Below are 22,295 nucleotides of genomic sequence, written 5' to 3' on the forward strand. Positions count from 1 at the left end.
CATGTATTATATCATATATATATATATACATAGTCATAAATATAATCTACTCAGTCTGTATCACATGTATGTTTTCAGGGATGAACATTTGATATTAGAAAACCAATTGTGGCATTCAATCAAGACAACTATTTCTTTATTCTCAGTATTCCTTGATTACCTGTAGCTCTTTGTATAGAGTAGAGAATGCCTGGACTTTTCCATGTCTACTTTGGCTTGTCTGTTGTTGCTCTTATTAATCTCATATTTAATCAGCCATGCAGGTGAGGCTTTGTGAGTATAGTTTCTAATACTTTTAGAACACATAAACTCACAACAAATTTCCTGTTCCTCTGTCTCTTACAATCTTTCCACTCCCTTTGTCACAACATCCCCAAGCCTTAGTTAGATACAGGAGTGTTTTGTGGGTATAGCCATTGGAACTAGACTCCACAACTCTGCAGTTTGATTGACTGTGATTTTCTGCAATGGTCTCTATATGTTACAAAGAGTCGTTTCCTTGGTGAGGGATAAGAATTACAGTTATCTATGGGAATAAGCACAAATATTTAGAATGTAGTTAAGGATTATTCTGGTTTAGTAGAGTGTTTTTTGTAGGTTCTCCTCCAAGATCCCTGACTCCACAAGGCCTGGTTGTTTGGCTAGGTTTCCAATACCAGGCCTGGTTTTCTTCTCGTTGAGACTGGTCTTAGATTCAATTAGAGCTGATGGTTACTTCCAAAGTATGTTTGCCACTACTTGTGGTGATATCTTGTTTGTACAAATAAAGCTCATTGGAAGGTCAGAGAATGGAACTTGCCACTAGCTAACAATAGAGGTCTGGAGGTCTGTACAGACAGACAGAAGTAAGAAAACGAGGCAGAAACAGGATATAAGAAGGGAAAAACAGGAAATCACTCTCTTGTCTGCTGAGACACTAAGGAGGTAAGGTGTGGCTATGGCTTGCTCCTTCTCTCTGATCTTTCAGCATTTTCCTCTATATCTGACTCCGGGCTTTTATTAATTAGACCAATTAAGAAATCCATTTACAGCCATTCCACATTTACGCTTGTCATGTCATGCTGGTCGTTGTTGTGGTTCCTAGGTTTCATAGCTGGGTACAACTGTTGGTTGTTTCCCTCCTGTAGACGCTTGTATGATGTCTTCTGCTACCATGAAAGCTAAGCTTCAGGGAGGAGGCATTCAGGTCATTTCTGGGCCCAGTCTCAAGTGCATGGTGTCTTCAACAATAGGGACTTAGTTTCCATCTCAGGGAAGGGGGTGGGGAGCATCCAAGGTCAATTGTGGTAGTCTGCAGTGTTTTGTGGTCTCTTGAACAACACTAAGCAAACCTATAACAAATAAGGAAATTAAAATAGTAATAAAATATTAGAAAATTTCTACCAGAATTGTTATGATTTTTCTTATATTTTCTTAGTCTTCGTTGATAATTTCATACGTGTATAAAATGTATTTTGATCACATACTCCCATTTTTTATGGATTTGAAGTTCAAACTTCTGGTTTTTTTTTTTTTTTCGAGACAGGGTTTTTCTGTATTGTTTTGGAGGCTGTCCTGGAACTCACTCAGTAGACCAGGCTGGCCTCGAACTCACCTGCCTCTGCCTCCCGAGTGCTGGGATTAAAGGTGTACACCACTAACACTCAGCAAGTTCAAACTTCTTAAATCTTCATCTTCTAATTATTTTCTAACAGTACACAGGAAAGGAAAGCACTATATATATATATATATCAAGTTAAACATATATATATGTATTCTGTAATTTTGCTCAATATTACTATATTTCTGAAAATATATTGTTAAATTATTTACATTTAAATCATATGCTTAATTCTTTTCTCTGCTACTGCAATCCTCCATTCCCAAAATTGATCAGAGTCTGCTATGTTTAAATATAACCAATAGCAGGATTTTTATTCTTCTAACTTTGAAATCACTGATAGGCAATGTATTTAGTCAAACTCAGTTGTTCCTTTAATATGCTTGGACATCATGGGTTAATTAATATATGGTATATACACTATACCAAAATTATTATGTACAGAGATATGAATTATTTGAACACACAGATGTGTGTCAGTGTTCACATCTACATCCTCTTATTTCTAAATCATTTCACCCTTTTCAATGAGATGCCTTAAATTTAATTCTCTAATTAGGAAAAAAGAATGAAAACAACACACTTAGTTTACCTTAACATCAGGTATGTGAACTTCTTGAACTTCTATACTGTTTTCCCTCTCACTTTTAGTTTTGGGTATTTTATTGTTGATAATGGATTGTTATGCAGAATTACTGTGAACCATTAAAGAACAATTTTCTGGCCTGACATCAGAATTCACTGATGTATTTGTAGAGTTATGTTTCTAACAGGAACTAATGAAAAAAGAGGCCATTAATTTGAAAGAGAACAATATATAGGGGGGGATGGGGATTGGAGGGGAAATAACATAATTATATTATCTCAAATATTGAAAAAATATTCTCACCTAACATAGAATATTCTATTCCACTGTATGTGTTATTCATTAAACACAATATAGCATTTGATATAATTGTAAGGAAAAGCTTCTCTCTTTCTCTCCCTCTCTCCCCCGTTTTTCTCGTGTGTGTGTGTGTGTGTGTGTGTGTGTGTGTGTGTGTGTGTATGTCTTTGTCTCTGTATGTATGTATATACATGTATGTATGTGGAGGTCAGAAGTCTAGCATCTTCCTGTATCATTCTGTCTTATTGTTTTTAAGACAGGGTCATTACTGAACCTAGACCCCACCATTTTGAGCAAGACTAGCTGGCCGTTGAGCTCCAGAGATGTACCTTTCTCTGTCCCATCACTATCCTAGCACCAAGATTAAAGGTGCACAATACCATGTCTGGTTTCTATGTGGGTGAATCATAACTCAGTTTCTCATAGGCGCAGAGAAAATGTGTGGGTTAATGTATTAACAGCGTGGATGGAGAATGGGATGTGTCTCCATGTGAATGCACACTATTTCAGGCAACAGAGTGTTGCAGTTGTTTGTTCTCCAGCTGCACACTGTGTTTTTCTGGTCAAATTACAATGTCACTTGCTTAAGTGACTGGCAACCTGCAGTTCGTCCTTTTTGAATTAAAAATAGAAACCCAGAAAGGTACAAGCTACCCTTGGGTTTCATCTTTAATATGATCTTCTTTCGGTTATGTACAATACTGTAGCTGATATTCATGCTTTTTGTTTAGTCCAAGTGTTTAAAAGAGAGGCTTCCATTTACATGCTGATAAAACACTGTTGCTGAAGTATTTAAAAAGAGCATGTCAGTTTCATGAGAATATCTGTGGATTAACAAAACTTATTCTGTAACCATATTTTGCTGTCTATTAGCACAATCTTATTTAGTAACAGCCAAATTCTGTACTACAAAACAAGTTTAACAAATTGTATTTCTTTATTTTACTTGCCTCTGAAAAATGAGTGGAAAAAAACCATTCCATATTTTCAGAGACACGGGGATGATTATCAGTCTATCACACTACTCCTAATACTGAACCCATGTTCGTTTTTAGCTACCCCATTGCCTTTCAGAGGAGATGTGTTGAGAGTCAATTGTCAGGGAATTTTCTATGTTACATGTCATGTTCATTCTTTCTCTATTTTTTTTTTTTTTTTTTTTTTACGAGACAGGGTTTCTCTGTATTGTTTTGGAGGCTGTCGGTCCAGCCTGGCCTAGAACTCACAGAGCTCCGACTGCCTCTGCCTCCCGAGTGCTGGGATTAAAGGCATGCACCACCACCGCCTGGCTTTTTTTTTTTTTTGAGTATTTTTTAATTTATTAGAAACAAACTTGCTTCGCATGTCAATCCCAGCTCCCTCTCCCTCCCCTCCTCCAACCTCCACCAAGCTACCAATCTCCCACCCAATCCCTATTCTGTTACCCAGAGAGGGCCTAGGCCCTCCCACAAGAGTCCAGGCTATTTCTAAAGTGTTTGTACAAGTTGGCACTCATACCAGCAGTAGAGGAGTGTTCCCCTTTCTCCACATCCTCTCCAGCGTAAACTGTTATTGGTGTTTTTGATTTTAGCCATTCTGACAGGAGTAAGATGGTATCTCAGAGTTGTTTTGATTTGCATTTCCCTGATGGTTAGGGAGGTTGAGCACTTTCTTTTTTTTTAATTTTTTTCTAACTTATTTTATTTTATTTTTTCCATATATTTTTATTTAACTTTTTCTGCATGTCACTTTCAGTTCCTCAGTTCCCTCTCCCTCCCCTCCTCCCCTACCCCCCAATCCTCCCAACCCATTACCCCCCCTTTCTTAAGTGTCTCTCAGCCATTTTAGATTCCTCTATTGAGAATTCTCTATTTAGTTCTGTACCCCACTTTTTAATTGACTCCCAAGGGCACAGTAATCACAGACAAATAGGAAAAGTATTAGAAAGTTAGCAATGAAATAGATAGCATGAGTACAGTGATATCTAAGAAACAAATGCGCTGTTCAACAAGAAACTAATTATATGACTTTCTATGTTCTTAAGTTTTTTTCTGAGCATGTTGATAAAATACTTCATTTGAAATACATTTACAAATGCAGTCATGGACAATGTGCATGTGGTGAAAATTATTCATAAATGTATTAATATGCTATTGTTTTCATGATATATGTTAAAAACAGACTAAACTTTCATAAGTCATGCAATATTCAGGCATATTAAATGAATTATGAGTAATTAATGTGTGTAGAATGGTAAATTTCTCCAAACTAAGTAAATGGATAAAATTTATAAAATGTGAAAATAATAATTTATGTTCTCAAATAAACAATAAACATCTTTTAAAATAAACTAACATCTGAACAAATATGAGCACTTCTTTTAAAACATTTTATTTATGTAGTAGTAAGAAAAGTTCAAATTTGTTTTTCTGTTAACCCAGCCACTGAGTAGATATAATACTCAATTGATTTTCGTCATCCAGATCAATACCACTTTGCCAAGCTGACTTTCCATCCTTCTGTGCATACCTGAAAAAGTAGTAACTGCTGAGAGGAAACAATAAACTTCTTTAACAAAGAGGTCATGTGTAGAACATACAAACAAAGCATGCCACCCCATGCTTCTCACAGCATTCTGTTTGCTCCACGTATCATGCATTGGTTTGTTATCAAATACGAAATTCATCTACTTCTGCAACCAGACTATTGGCTATTGTTTATAATTTTATAGGGTTATGAAATTAATATGACTTAAGCAGTAATAATGAATGGTCTAAGTTGAGAACTTTAGGAAAACTCTTATTCCCATTTCCCCTACTATTCTTTTCTGTCTTTGTTAGCTGGCCAGGCTTTGTGTAGAAAGAGTTATCCACATGTACCGATGGTTGCTCTTTCATGTATGAAAATGACAAAGTTTACGGAAACAGCTTTAATTCTACCAAGTTCCAAGTCACTGTAGGTGACATTTTATCACTGCACTAATAAATGGTTCTCTGTGTTTAAATAAATGAAGATAATTTTGCCTATAATAGTGAATATTCAGGAATTTTGACATCATCAACGGTTTCTATGAGTGTAAGATGTAGAGACAAGACTCTAGTGTCTGAGGCTATAGCCCCGAGGAGCTTCCAAAAATACATCCTTCCCTAACCCAACTCCCATACCTTTGATACATGGGTAACAGATAACATCTGTGTGTAGACACCATGGCACCAGTGAACACAAGTTCAGACTATAGACCTTGCCTAGTGAACTCACCAAAATAATCAGTTGGGGAAATGGGAACAAAGGTTAAACATCACAGTTAATTTCTGAGGCCTTGAAGAGGCAGAGCTGCTATTTAGCTCTGTGGGTATCTTTTCTAACCGAGGAAACCACTGAGTGAAGTGTGACAATGGCTTTGAGAGACACAGAAAGAGAATGGGAAGGAAATATGTGAACGGTTGGTACGGGGCCTTGTCCACAGTATATAGGTCTTTCTCTCCAGTGTCAAAATTGATTTTCCATTACATAGAACTCTTCATCTCACATAGGTGGCAGGATGTCTGGGGTTTTTTTGTATGATATAAAAATAAATTCCAAATGAAGTATTCTCTGATAAAGTTGCCTACTGTTAGTGGCAGAAATATTTTCTGGGTTAATTCTTGTTCTTTATTTTTTTCACACAATAACAAGCAAAACAAAATGGAAATATAGCTAAAACATGAAATTAGCTATTCTTATAATTGTTAGCTTACTGCCCGTAACAACAAGTGAGTCAGAACAATTTAGTGAGCAAGAGAAACAATAATGGAAAGAATATTATACAGCACAGACATTCTTTTCATAATATTTAAAAAATATGAATAATTGTGTTACTTTCTGTCCTAATGATAAAAAAAGTACTTCATTTAAAACTCTCCACCAGGATATAATGGTATAGGAGGAATAAAATAGAGAATTTCCTTGTTTTACTTTATTATTACTAAGGTGCAAATTTATAGAAATCATAGTGAAAATGTAGATTTAGAAAAAAAAAACTACATTACACATACTCTGAAGCTAAAAATGTTAAAGATGTATGACTCCAAAGCTAGGGAGCTTTTACAAGCAAGAAATGATATATATATTGGCTTAATAAATAAGAAACGATGTAAGCTTACCAAATTGCCAATCACCCTGCATATAACAACATAATACCAATGAAGGCCACAACATCTGTAACTTGAGACTGATTACCAAAAGGGAACATTTTTCCAATGTAAATTTTATGGAAGGTAATATATCTGGAATGTGTATGTGTAGGGGTAAAATAGTGTATGCAAAGGTCTAAGAGCAGGACCCAATTGCACGCTGTGAGTGAGATCCGTTTGAGAGGTTGTGGTGGAAGAGTGATTCAGAGAAGTTAGAAATGCAAAAGGCAAGGGAGATAATCAGGAAGAGACAATGGTAAGTTGACAGAGAAGTCCACATGAATGTCACAAGCAAGTTATAGCTAATGTTAGAGGCAAAAAGAAGCCCTGAACAAACTTTAAACTAAACGAGTGTATGGGTTCAATATAGCTCACAGATTCTTCACAGATTTTTAAATGTTCTGGGAAAACTGCAGAATCTATGAGGCTGCTTCTTCCTGTCAAACTGGAAAGGTAAATACCTCCAGCCTTTCTGCAAAGCTATTACTGGGATTGTCGCGTCTGCTGCGCGGCCTGTGTCCGAGAACGTGCGGAGGGTGTCGGGGATTGACAACACAGAGACTCGTTCAACGATGTAAAGAAAACTTTAAGCAGGCTCCAAAAAGGTTCAAGAAAACTTCCTAAGAAAGGCTCCCACCAGAGAAGCTTCTGCTCTCTCCTCTACCCTGGCTGGTTCTGCTCTGCCCCCAGAAACTGATCTGGGCGTGGCAGAAGAGGCGGTTAGTCTCTGGACAAGGTCGAGCTCAGGGTGGTTTCTGCGGGCAGGCCTTTTCCAGGAACTTAATGCCCCCAGGCATTGTATTGTTTTTAGTAAACATTGTCTTACAGCTGCCTACTCCCAGGCAGAAGGGGAAGTGGGTCTCTGCTCAAGGTCTGGTGTTCCCACATGGGATATTAAGAAGCCTAAAAGAAACATAGAGATTCAACCCAGAGATATTGCCAGAAGAAAGACAACAGACCCTAAAAAAGGATTTTTGATGTTGTTCTGTCAAAATCAGAGAAAGGATTATTTTAAAAAATCCATAATTCTTGAACCTGAGGAACCAGGAGAAAACTATAATAGAAGTTATGAGTCTCCCACATAATGAGATTCTATTGAATATATCTGATAGGAGGCATACTGTGAATGAGTCAAACAAATATGTGGCCTGGTACTACTTCCATGCCTGTACACTGAGTCAGTGAAACTGGTGATAGTATGAGTGATGGATATATATATATATATATATATATATATATATATATATACCAACTTAAAATAGAATTCTACTAATACAATAGCCAGAAGGATGTATTTCCAGGGCCAGTCATCTGGTCTGAACATACAGAGCAGAGCAGACAATCAGATGTTCTCCTCTACTGATCCCCGTGTTACTCCTTCGAGACAGAGTCTCTTGCTGAGCCTGAAATATACAGTTTGGGCTAGGCTGGCTGATTAATGAGCTCCCAGGATCTGCCTATGTCTGCCCCCAATTGCTGAAGTTACAGTCACACCTGACTATTAGGCCTGGATTCTTTATTGTGGGTGCTGGAGATTTGCTCTCAGGTTCTCATACTTTGCACAGCATTCACTTAACCTACTGAGCTCTGCTGTGCCCCTGGTCTTAGTAGTTTCTTTTCTAGCCTCAGTGATTACAGGAAGAGATCTGAACATGTTATGCTATGCTTGAATTAAGTACTGGACTACTTAATTTCTGTGTATGCCAGAGACCTGGAAACTCAGACTGGATTACACTTTCCTTTACAAAACAAGTAATCCTTACAAGACCCTAAGCTACCTGTAGCAGGCTTTCTTTTAGGCCACCAACCAGCTCTCAAAATCATGACACTTTTTCATTAGTTATGAATGCTCAGCCTCATCTTATGCTTGCCCACTGGCTCCTATAATTTAACCTGTCTCTTTTCATCTGTGTTTCACCTTGGGCCTTTTTAGTTTTCTTTCCTTCAGTACATCTTGCTTTCACTGCTTCTTGTGGCTGCCTGTCTTCTGGCCCCAGGCCTATCACTCTCTTTCTTCCTAATTCTCTCCTCCTTCTTCTCTCCTAAGCCTAGATTTCTCTTCACACTTATTTTCTCTCTGCCTGCCAGTCTGGCCTAACCCTTCTCTGTCTAGCTATTGGCCATTCAGCTCTTTATTAGACCAATCAGGTGCCTTAGGCTGGCAAGGTGAAACAAACGCAACAACACATCTTTGCAAAGTTAAACAAATGCAGCATAAACAGATATAACACATCTTTACATAATAAACAAATGCAGCAGAAACAGTTATAGCACACTTTTACACAGTTAAGGTAATAGTCTACAGCATAAACAAATGTAACGCAACAGCTATCCATTATACAACCCATACTGTAATGTAATTAGAACAAACTGGGAAATCAATATAATGCCTTGTATTTACAAAATTACTCAATGTATGGTCAATAAAGTTCCTTGTAGTATAAGAATAAGCTACTGTGGCAGTTTAGTGTTTAGTTTCTTTCTTTTCTTTTTTAATGTAACTTGATTAGTGTGTGTGTGTGTGTGTGTGTGTGTGTGTGTGTGCTTACATTGGCAGAAATCCCATACAGCATTGCAGAATATCAGAACAAAAATTTAATTCTCCTTTTGCCACTGTGATCTTATTCTAAACCTGATTCCAAGCAACTTTTCTGCAACATGGGATGTGTTTCACTATATACCTTTAAGCACAGGTGCATTTTTTTCTGAACATCTTTAAGCATTAACATGTCTGAAGGCATATCATCAATGTAGAGTGTGATCCTGACTTTAATCTCATACTTTCATACAAAGATGTCCAAAAGTTTGCATTCAACTGTTTTGTGAACAACTTAAGATAAAATAGTTCATTTATGTGTAAGGTTAGATAAAGTTGAACATATATAACAAGTCATGCACTATACACAACATGTAAATCTGTGAGCATATAAGGGAAGCAGATAAGTAAACAACATGATACTTTATGGTTGAAGTCCACAGAGGTATTGGGTCACTTAAGAGATGTTGAAACTTAGTGTGAGTATATGAGAAGCTGTGATCTGAGAGTTCTCCCCAAACCTCAAACTAAAATTTAATTATCACCATGATGGTATTAAAAGGTATTACTTTAAAGAGGTGATAAAATCATGGGCCACCTCCTTTATGAATGGACGAGATAGATCATTATTGTAGGCTTAGTAATAAGATGGGGAGGCCCCCATTCTCTTACCTCTCACTAACATTCTCATGGTGTGATAGAATGTTTGGTGAGGTAACGATAGAGAAAGAGAGCCCTCACCAGAGGCTGGCTCCAGTTCTTGGAATTTCCAACATCGATTAGCATGAGCCATGTAAATGTGCACTCTTTATGAGTCACTCAGCCATAGATATTCTGTTATGTTAAGAGAAAATGGATTAAGACTGCAAGTTGGGTTGGCCATTTCCCCACAAAGTCATGCATATCCCTACTTTGACTCAAGTAGGGTCAGTTGAGGCTACATAGGTGGAGGACTTGGAAGGGCTTAGAAAGAAAAGAGTAATATGCTCCAAACCTCCCAATCTGTCAAATATCACTGTAGTTAATTTGATATAGTAAGCATCTAACACATAAGGAAGTGAGTGGCAAATATTGGCATTGGAGAATTCAACTGCCAACAGATTGAATGCCTTGTCTCTCATGCAAATAAGTTTAAACTTTACCCAAAAGGTGTTTGGTGATATGATTAGCTTCTAGTAAGAAAGATAGTGACAATGGTTCCCTTGAAAGGAATAAAGACTGGGCGACCAGCTTGAAGAGAGAAAGTTATGTTCAGCAGCTGACAAGGAATGAGAATCAAAAGAAATCTAGTTGTTACTACCACAGAAATCACAATTTTCTTTATTATACTTCAGCACTATTTATTTATGCTCTCTTGTTTAAGCTGGTAGGCATATTTCTGTTTTTATTCTGGAATAAGTTGAATATTACTGAGCAGTCTTTTATTTCCTTAAGTAAACATTCACAAGAAGTTTTAAATTTTGAACTAATGTGTTCTGTATTTATTTATCCACAGACATGCTTTAAGTAATTACCCTTGGGTTATTTGGGCCCATTGTAAATTCTACCATCCTATAGTAGCTTCAATAGCTGGGATTAACATATAAAGAGAACTGTTATCAAGTCCTTAGTGCAGGGCCACATAAAACTGTCACCTAGAGTAATATGAAATTCTGTAATTTTGGATGATTAATAACACAAGCATACCTTTAAACAGATGATGTGGGGGGTCCTTCTGTATGCTGCAAATATGTGTTTCTTTTATTGGTTGAAGAATAACGCTGTCCTAGTTAGCTAAATGAAATAAGGTGGGAACAGATAGGGAAGTTCTACATGTCTTCATTTTTATCTACTCTAAAGAGTAATTACAATAGAAACTGAGAGGAAAAAAATGGAAACGAGAAGCACATAGAGCAATGGTTCTCAACATGCCCAATGCTATGATCCTTTAATACAGTTCCTCATCCTGTGGTGACCTCCAACCATAAAATTATTTTGTTGCTACTTCATAACTGTAACGTTGCTACTGTTATGAGTTGTAATGTGAAGATCTGATATACAGGATATCTAACCCATAGTTTGAGAACATCTAATGTAGAGGAAGAGAAAAGAATGACGGGGGGAAAGCCCATGATCCACAGGGAGAGAGCTCCAGTTGGACTATTAAAAGAAGTGTTTGTCATTTATTGCACTGCATTAGGACAAATAGTATGCTTCAAAATTGTTATTAAAGAACTTTAACATTCTTAGCACTAAAAAATTTGTTGATAAGGCAATATACATTTATCTATTTGATTGACGCTTTCCACAGTGGATGTATAATGCAAATATCATATTACCCCACATACATGTACACAATTACTCTTCATGAAGTAAAATAAATGAGCACTAAAAAAATTCTGTGCTCAGCACTGAAACCATGGCTTCATCTAAGCCAAAATACACTGGACTTTAAAGTATATCAAACCACTTACCACTTACTTGAGTTAAGATTTAAAAATGTAAGAGAGCTGATGATAAATATTAAAAACAGCAATAACAGAGCACTTCCCAGGGCTGGAAAAGAAAATAGAAATTCAGATCCATGAAGATCAATAGAAACTTAATAGGACGAATCCAAAGAGACCCATGTCAACACACATTACAATTAGACAGTGATACATTATGCTATTGCTGTGAGACAAGGAGGCCAGGAGCCAGTAACTGACTATGTCAGAGGAGAAGTTAGTGTGATAACACTGTAATCTCGTTCCTTCTGCCCTAGCAGAAGCAGAGAGCCATATTTTATGCCCCTCTTATTCCTCCCTACATTAAGATGAAAATCCTGGAAGGCCTTATGGGTACTTTTAATCTAATTGCTTATTTTGAAGATGGGCTATGGATGTCAAATGTTTCTTTGTTAAAAGCTCCTTCATCCCAATGGTCTTAGACACAGATGTCCAGGACTGCAGAATGGGTGCTTTCTGAGCATGTCCCACAGGTGAAGGGCTGAGAGAAGTGTGGCATTATACGCAGAAACTATTAGCATAGCACCTGCACATTGAGATTTATTGCTGGAGTAAGGCAGGGAAGATTTTGTGGGTTATATTTGCTCATCCATTGGGCAAGAAATAAAAGTCTCAGACTCTCCAGGAAGAGAACGCATCTGATGAGGAATTATCATTGGAGCAAACAAGACAGGACAGTTCAGGGTAAATGTCCATGTGTTCCAATGAAAGAATACAGGACTACATATTGTGCAAGCCAGGGAAGAGGTGCAAGGAGTACCCACTGACAGAAACCCCATATCTCTTCTCATGGAGAGATGGCAGGGGTGCTATTACTAGGGAAGAAGACACAAATTGCTCCAAATCAAGCAGGGAGTCTCTTATATAGGGGGGATATTTCTAGTCTATAGTTCCCACTGAAGTAAACCAGGGAGTGAGGTGGTGAGAGTACCCACCTTCCACCTTAACCAACTGTGAGGTTACATTCTTTTCCTAGAAACATGGGGATTTCAGACAGCTGTCTTGTAGTAACGATGGTGCAGAAGGCATGGAGAAAATTAGCATCTCTTTGTTACTACCTGAGGCCTCCAATTTCTTCACACAGAGAAGAATATAGGACTGGAATTATCATTAGAAGGGAAGAAAGGAGGCACAGGGAGTTATCTCTCCAGTACAGGCTCCGAGAGCTGTTTGCTAACTTGCTTGTTAGAGGACAGAACCACAAGTAGCTAAATGAAAAAACACATGGCCAAGCACAGGGCCTCTGCATATATACTATAGTACTTTTAAGGGACTCCTGAATGTGGGAACCAGTGTGTCTCTGACTCTTGTGTCTTCTCCTGAGACTCTTTCTCTTCTGGTGGTTGGTTTTGTCCAACCTCACTGATTGTCTTGGTTTTAGCTTGTTATATTTTATTTTGTTAAAAATAAAAAAAAACAATAATAATAGCAACAACAACAAAACACCTTTAAGAGGAAAAGAAAGAAAGAAAAGACACATGGCCAAACCTACTGAAGAGTAGTGGAAGGTGGTGATGTGGGGCTGCAGCTTACACTATTGCAGATTAACTTAAAAAACCCCTTTGTCCTTTGTGCTGAGGAAACCCCCTCAAGAAACCCTCGCCATTCCTCAAAGCTGGTGATTTAAGAGCTATCTTCTCCCCACCCCATCCCCCAACACTTGCCATCATGAACTGCAACAGTTCCTTACCTCTTCAGAAACACACTTAGGTTTGGGGTCTCCTTCGAGGCTAGATGGTGCTGTGGTCAGGATGGGGCTAATGTGTGAGCATCTTTGCTTTTCTTGCCTGTTTTAATGTGACTGTTCCCTCAACAGTACAGTGATCTGGTATCTTTGAATTCTAGCTTTCTACTGGAAAGAACTGCTCTGTGCAGTATGTCTCTGGGAGAAGGATGGTCAAAAGGCTCTTACTCCAATGTAAGCCTGGTCACCCCATAAAATGTCAAATGAAAATCTCCTGCTTGCTGATTACTTGATAACCCTTTGGGGTTGGATGTGGATGTCTCTTTCTGCCCCTAGGAGTCTATAACACACCCGAGAATCTCAGGAAGTAGATTTCCTAGGATCTAAGTGGAGAGTAAAGGAAGTTCTTAGCTCAGCAGGAGTGTTTATGGCTGTCCCAATCAGTTTAGAGTGCTTGAGAAAAACACGGACTAGGTATTTTAAACATTATGCTTTTGTTTCTCACATTTCTGGAGCTGGGAAGTCCAAGGTTACGGCACAGGCATAAGTGATATCAGGGGAAGACTCTCTCATTTATGTTTAAGTTACCATCTTCTATGGAAGGGATAAAGAAATTCTAACATTTACTAAGTTATTAATTCCCCCTAATGACATAGTGAGCTTCCAAAGATCTATATTTTCAAATCTATAGTATTGAGGGTTAGGCTTGTGACATGAATTGGGGGTGGGGGACTGGGGATGGGGGTGGGGAGTGGGGCACAGGTATTTCACTCAATGACACAAATCATAATTGCCCTGAAATGAGGACGTGTCTGCCAGTGCTTCTGTGTTCTGTGCTTCCTTTTGTTTTTCCCTATACACTAGTTAATTTGAAAGCATCCCAGGGTCCTAAGGGAATCAATGTTACTTACTAAATGCTTGTGGTTTGAAAATTTGGTAGATGAGCTTGAAAATCACAAGCACCTGGGTTGGGTTTCAGGATGCCATAACGCTTTGACCAAGGAAGTAAGCTTTGGGACGGGCTCATATTTGATCAGACATGAGTCATTTGTACAGTTCCTCTGGATTTGTCCTATCGTAGATTTCCTCTCAGAGCCGACTCTGTCATGAAACATTTCCTTTCCAAACCCACACTGACAGCTAGTCCATACTGCTCTTGAAAACATTACCGTAAGGGCTGGCAGTATTTACTCTGAGGTTTTACTGATACTAATTATCTGTTTCAACCTGATTTTAAGTGGAGGGTGAGGATCAGGTCCAATCCATTCTTATCTAGGACAACAACACACTGCAGTTAACAAGAGCCTCTGAGAAAAGGCAGCTAGGTTGGTCCACTAATTGAGTCATGATGAAAGTCTGGGTTTATATTGAAATTTGCTTGTTTATCTTTAGTTCAGTACCTAAATCAGTAGTTTTATTTTTTACCATGCCACCGGCTTTTAAAACATGACATTTATGCCATAGAGTATCTATTTGACATAGAATCTGAATCGTTTATTGAGATGAAAAAAATAAAGTCAATGACTTTTTTAATTAGAAAGCTGTTGCAATTACACCACACAAATCACCAAGATGCCCTTAAGAAATGCTGGATTTTTGCTGTTTGATGTTCCAACACCAATTCTCCATTAGACTTTCTGTCACTTCCATGTGTCTGCTTAACGCTGAAGAGTACAATGATAACACCAGTGACCTGAAATAATTGACATGTAAGTTTGCTTCTGATGAAAGTTCAATGCTTTTTTTAAAGAGATGCCTGGGGCTTACCCTGCCATACTGACAGAAGCCTCCATGTTTCTTTCTGTGAGTTAGTAAGAAAAAGAGGGAGAAGGTCAGGGAGATGGGACTGTGAACTCTCTCCCTTTTCCCTCCCTCCTTCCCTCAGGCAAAGAGCAGAAGCTCTGGCTTGAGGAAGAAATGACTCATTATTTTACTTTGCTGATGGGCTGAGGATGCTGAGGAGAACCTGCTGATGGGCTACTGGGCAGGGCAGGGCAGAGAGCAGGTCTGGGCAGGGAGAGATGTGACAGAGAGCAATGTGGGCTTTACAAATGGAAAAGGGTTACTAAACTAGAAATCACTCAATAAAGAATTCCAACTCCCCAGTTATGACCACTGAACTTGAGAAGCACTCAGGAACAAGCAAAGCCATAAAAATGAGCACATGGATGCTCTTTCTGCCTAGTCTTCTGAATATTTTCTGCCCTGGAGCTCTTTGCCACTGTGTCATTAACTGTGTGTGATTTATTTATTTGTTTGTACCTTCTGCAGGCCAGCCCTGGGCAAAACTCCTAAAGTAGAAACCACAGTCATCAATGTCCTCCCAGCATCCCCTCTGAGAGCTCACATTAAGTTTCCTTGGTGACCTCATACAACCTCCTGGACACCCAAGCCCTGTATCTGAAGTCCCCATAGGTGCTCTCACCCTCAGTTAACATCTGACTCCCTCCAAGCATGTCAGGCCTGTTCCTTTTGAATCTGCCTGGATTAGTTGGAACTCTCCCAAGTGCTAACAGAAAAATACATAAGCTAGCTAACCCAAAAGGAAAATTTATCATAAGGCTGCAGGCTGTCTCATGTACTTCAAGGGCTCAGAGCTACTTGGCCTCAAACACAGATGATCAAATTCTCAGCCTGGCTTCTTTGCTGCTTCTTACAGGACATCTAGTTTGATTTTTTTTTCCTTCACTGTATCTATGAAATGTTGTCTTCCGTAGGATGCATGTGGCAAAAACAAAAAAGGCAAAATAAATGCAAAAGAAAAGTTAATATGATTACCATCATAATATATGTTCCACAGCTAACAATTCAAACTGAGATTTGTTTACTTAAATCTTTAGCTGTGGGAGAAAAAAAGCTGCCTTTGACCTTCAATCATATGGCTAGTCCTGCCCCAATCACACAAGGAAGCTTCCATCCCGTGACCACAGGAAGATAATTGGGGAAAACAGTTTACAAAGGTAGAAAGCCAATCCACAGAGAGCTCCTGCCATTCTTCCCAGGTAGACCTCTGTGAGCCCTCTGCTGTTTAAGCTTGTCTATACAACATGCCTGAAAAAGACACGGGGAGACTCTTCACTGTAGAGTTAGAGCCTAAAGGAGAGAAAAGTTGCATTCTTCAAATGATATAACAAATTACTGGAGAGTTCAGCTCATGTCCTTGAAATTTTTGTGTTCTACATGTGATAAAATACATAGTAGACATCACACCTCCTTTATCCAATAGGGTTAGATTTTCCCAGTCACTCTGTTATCAGTTTTATAAATATTTTATATATTTAACCATATACATTTTCATGTTTTTAAGTGTAGTGATTTCACACACGTAATCACACACACACACACACACACTCCATTGCTTATTGTTTTGGTTTTTCTCATCAGTACTGATGACTTGGTAGTTTGTTTTAAAACAAAGGTCGCTGGGTGGTAGTGGCACATGCTTTTAATCCCACCACTCAGAAGGCAGAGGCAGGCAGATTTCGGTGGGTTCAAGGCCAGCTTGGTCTACAAAGTGAGTTCAGGGACAGCCAGGACGGTTACACAAAGAAAACCCTGTCCCAAAAAACAAACAAAAGAGAGAGAGAGAGAGAGAGAGAGAGAGAGAGAGAGAGAGAGAGAGAGAGAGAGAGAGAGAGAGAGAGAGAGAGAGAGAGCGAGAGATGTACATAGATCTGGGGAGTGCCAGCCTACAATCCCATGACCAGAGAGTCTGGGAAACAGAACCTTCATTCAACGGCTGATGGAAGCAGAGGCAGACTCCCACAGCTAAACACTGAGCTGAACTCAAGAAATCCAGTGACAGAGAGGTAGGACTAATGAGCAAAGGGATTAAGACTGGGCTGGTTTAACCCCCAGAAACAGCTGATCTGACAAGGGTTAGCTATTGAATCCCACACTGATGGCTGGGAATCCAGCATGGGACTTATCAAGACCCCCTGAATGTGGGTGTCAGTGAGGAGGCCTAGGTAATCTATTGAGGCTTGGGTAATAATCAGTATTTATCCCGGGTATACAAATGGACTTTGGGCACCCATCCAACAATGAGAGACACACTCTCACCCTGGACTCCCAGGGGAGGGTCTAGGCCCTGCCCTGGATGAAATGACAGACTATGGACACCCCCATGGAGGGCCTCACCCTCCCTGGGGAAATGAGGGGATATTGGAGGGGCTGGTGGGAGGGCATGGGAGGAGGGGAGGGAAAGGGAGAGGGACCTGGAATTGACATGTGAAGCAACCTTGTTTCTTATTTAAATTTAAAAATAAAAAAATTAAAATATAAAAAAAGAAAGTACAAGAAATAAACCAAAGGTCACTGTGCTGTGTTTGCCTGTAACAGCCACATAACACTCAGAAAACATTTCTCTCTCTGATCCCACATCCATCTGGAAGATTCTTGGTTATTTATTCTTTTTGCTTCTTTGTAATTTCTCTGTTCTTCCCAGGGAAGAATTCTGCTTTTTTTTTTTTTTTTTAGCTCAAGTTAAACAGCACAATGCACTCTCACATAGTTAACCATGCTCTTCAGTGCACTTTAGTGCAATGCTAATGATTGCGTCATCGGTGTTGCATACCTTTTGGTTCAGGTTTATTGCTTTTCTCAGCAGCTCAGTTAAACTAAACGTTAACTCTAAGTAATTCTTTTTTATTCAGTGGGTATACTGAATAAAATATTTATATATCTTCATGGACAATTTTTCTTATTTAATTTCTTCTTGGTTGTATTTTGTGTCTCTTCTACTTTTCTAAGCAGAAAGAACGTACGTAGATTTAAAGGAAAAGGAAGAAAAAAGCTCCACGACAGTGGGAGTCGCTCTAAAGAATGACTGTCCTGTCATCACCATTTTAAAATGAAAGCCGTCTTCTCTTCTAGGATAGCACATCTCTTAAGCAGGCATATATGTTCTTTGCTAGGCTTTTCTATGATATTTATTTCCTTTGAAATGGGAGGTAAAGCAAGGACTATATTTTACACCTGTATATTTTTATTTTGTAGCATATTTGGTGTGTAGTAGACCCTCAGAACACTGTTGAATGACTGACAGTGCCTGTGCTCAATTTTTCCATAGTGAGAAATATTAAACCTTCCATTTGAGTTTAGAGATTAGAAGTTTCACTACTATTGTACGATGATGTAAGAATAGAGATAGAGAAAAAAATATTCTCTAAGTCAAATAAAATTTCCCTGTAGAACATATTCAGATTGTGTATCTCTCTGTCTGTCTGTTTTAAGTCTATTCTGTCACCCCCAAACTGATTTTTTTCATTTAACCATTCATTTTATTCATGTACATAGGTACATGTTATCTATTTTTAAGACTTTCCTTTTCCAACTGTGCAAATTAGTCAAATTAATAATCTAGACTCCTCCATATGGGATCATATTTTATAACTTGAATTAAGTTTATGTAATGTGTTTATTGCCTAAAAATAAATATCTTGGGAAACTCAACAAGAACAACTACACTTGTGATCACTCTACTCAAATGTTCTAATGGATATACGTAACAGTTATTAAAGACAGAAAAAGGAAAAAACTCCATTATAGATTTGGGGGCTGCATTCTAGTCAGTGTCAAAGATGTTGTTCAACCAGCAACTTTTAAAAAATATTTATGCATTTAGTGTGCTCAGTGTCCTCTATAACAGAAAGGATGTGGATTTTACATTTGATTTCTAAGAAAATTAAAGATGTAGCCAGAGAGCAGAACAGGATATAGTGTGATGTAAAAAAAATAAGTAATTTCTGCAAATACTTAAAAGTTTTATGAATTAAACTTAAGTTAATCCCCATAACAAGGCAACTTCCTCACAGACCACCGGTCTAGTTGTTCTGATGTATATATAGCCAATTAAAAAATTTAAAATAAGACATTAAACCTCATGCTTCTAAATCAGCTGGTTTCATAATTTACTTTTTAAAAGCAACAGTTTCCTTGAATTATACATGGCAGTGATTGTTTATATACTCTTGCTCCCTTCCTGCTACCCACTGATAATTTTTATGCATCTGCATTTGGATTCTTCTTCTAAGGATTGATAGTGCTCACAAACATGTGCACTTATTTCTTTTAAGTTTTTAGTAAGTGCTTAGTATGCTATGTATCCAAATATTGAAATGTAAGATATGATCCTTGATTTGACATTCATTTCAAAGGAAATTACCTTCATAGACGAGTCTGACTAGATGACCAAGAACAAAAGTATTGCAACCAAACAGACCTCAGTTTTCAACCCCAGCCTAGCCATCTACAATTGTGTAAAAATGTCACTTATAACAACTGTTTAAGCCTCAGTTTACATGACTTAGGCTAACTCAGTATGAGTGTCTGTTCTCCATAATACTATTATGGAGCAAAATAAGATAGTATCTTATAAACCATATATTTGGTAATCTTTTAAGAATTACTTAAAATACTTTGTCCTACAAAATTTGACAAAAAGACCTGGGAAGATAGCTCAGTTGGTAAAGACCTTGTCATGTAATCGTGAGGTCCGGAGATAAATCCTCAGAACCCATCTAGTCTCAACAGTGGGAAGATGGTGACACGGTTCCTTTGCCTCACTGACTTACCATCCTAGCCTAATCAGTAAGTTCTAGGTCAGTGAGAGATCCTGCATCAAAAATCATGTAGGTATCAAAAATCATGTAGGTAGTTCCTGAGAAATGGTATCAAAGGTTGGCATCTGGCCTAGACAAGCATGAATGCATGTGGACACACACGTACGTCCACACACCACACACACACACACACACACACACACGCACACATACACACGCACACACACACTATTTTGGAGAAACCTTAGGCAATATTTAAGCATGGTTGTTTGTATATTTTAGAAATTAAGGTCTAACCCATTTCTGTTAGACACAATAATGAAGAATGGGATAGTTTGAGCAAGGAACATTCTAAACCTGTTTCCTCATTTTTACCATGAAAAAGATAAAATAGAACTATGTAAATTGTTGAGCAAATTAATTGATATAAAAGATTAACCAAAGGTATAGGACCAATTAAGTGCTCAATTAATATAACTTTCTCTCTCTCTCTTTCTTTTTGTTTGTTTGTTTCGAGACAGGGTTTCTCTGTATTGTTTTGGAGGCTGTCCTGCAACTCACTTTGTAGACCAGGCTGGCCTCGAGCTCACAGGGATCAGCCTGACTCTGCCTCCCAAGTGCTGGGATTAAAGGCTTATGCCACCAATGCCCAGAGAATGTAGCTTTCCTATCCACGGCCATATTTTTATGAAAACAGAATGGGCAACATTTACAGACAGACAGATAAATTTGAGGAAGAGCTTCTCCTCTACTTCTTGCTGATTAAATACTTTGACAAATGTCTTTAGTATGTGACATTTAAGAGAGAAAACCAACTGTTGTACAATAGAAACTTCTTCATCTATGTAAACACTGGGTTATGAATGTAAAGCATGTAGCAATATTTTGTGCCAATTCCATCTGTGATATAAATTAGAGGGACCTCAGTTAGCAGCTACCTAAGTTATTTTTCTAACATGGGCAACTGTCACTGTGAAGATATCCATGGGTACTTTTGTTAACACCTTTCAAATTTTATCTGGATTTACCTAATGTGAGACCAGGTCTATGGCTACATTTCATTTACCTACAATATGACACTTTTCATTTTACCTTTAAATATTCTAAAATGTACCTATTTCATGAGATTGCTTACATATTTTAATGATATGCTATAAAGACTTAACATTTGGAAAGGAAAGCAGCAGAAAAGATACCACATATATTCAGCAACTTTTTCTTTTTGATCTAAGAATATTTTTAGAAAATGAAGTGTATGTATAACACTAGCAACTATGCATTTGAAATCTAAATAGATAAATGTCGCAGTGTAACTTTCAGATAAAATGAAAATGAGACCCCAGAAAATACTTATTATCTATCATTAAAGGCCCATTTCCTTTTTGTCATTTGAATATATACTATATTACAGCCATGCCACAATTTTTGAGTAAAATACAACTGATACTTATTTTATTTTTGAGAACTTCATACATAAGCACTAGTTTGTCACTATCACCTCCTCTTCTGGCAAAAATCTTCCCAAATTCATGATCTCTTATGTAATTATAATTTTATGTGTATAGCATAACTAAATAATATATTTACAGAACACAATATATAATACATATACAACACACACATTCACATATACAACATTAATATACGTATATACATATACTACCAAATCTATTTAGGATTTCCCATATGTACATGTATCCAGGGCTAAGATTGCACAACCTATGTGGGACTCATCCCCACCAAAAGAAAAAAGAATTCTTCCTCTCTCAGCAGCATTTACCACCTGTAGCCCTTACATGGGAATGGGACCATGTGGAATTTCTCCTGGATATATTGTGCTTGCCATGTTTTCCTGGGTGCACTTCCCTTTCAACTTTAGAAGAGTCTATCTAGAAGTAAGCATGCTGGGCCTGTGGATCTTGTGACTTTCTGCCTCTTCTTCCATGATTCCTGAGTCTTAGATATGGGAGTTGCATTGCACAGGTATCAGTTGGATTTGTGAAGCCCATAGTCACTTATTCTCTTTATTTCAACCTGTTGTGGACCTCTGGAATAGTCTCCATCTGTTGCAAAACCAAGATTCTTAGAGGAGGGGTAGAAGCTACACTTGTCCATAGGGTTAACCAAAAGTATTTAGACTACAGATAGGAATTGTATTGGTTTTGGAGAATGGCAGTAATAGGCACTCTTTTATTGTCTATGACTTCTCCAGCCACTAGTAGTTCACTTGTTTTACAGTACTACACATGTACCCTCCTACTGAGCAGGACTTAAAGTCTAACTGGATAGTTGTTGGTTGCTTCCAAGGAAAAGAACGCTCCTATTGCACCATTTGTGAATATCTCCCTCTGCTAATCATTGCTGTAGTTTGTAGGATTGATAGCTGGGT

General features: G+C 38.1%; 1 protein-coding gene across 2 annotated transcripts in view; it reads left to right on the top strand.

The window, feature by feature from the left end:
• Positions 1-22,295, top strand: part of Nkain2 (sodium/potassium transporting ATPase interacting 2) — a 1,004,696-nt gene that overhangs the window by 692,879 nt on the left and 289,522 nt on the right. The gene's annotated exons all lie outside the window — the stretch shown is intronic.

The sequence above is a fragment of the Mesocricetus auratus genome, unplaced genomic scaffold, assembly GCF_017639785.1.
Source record: "Mesocricetus auratus isolate SY011 unplaced genomic scaffold, BCM_Maur_2.0 Super-Scaffold_100018, whole genome shotgun sequence".
Taxonomy (NCBI): domain Eukaryota; kingdom Metazoa; phylum Chordata; class Mammalia; order Rodentia; family Cricetidae; genus Mesocricetus; species Mesocricetus auratus.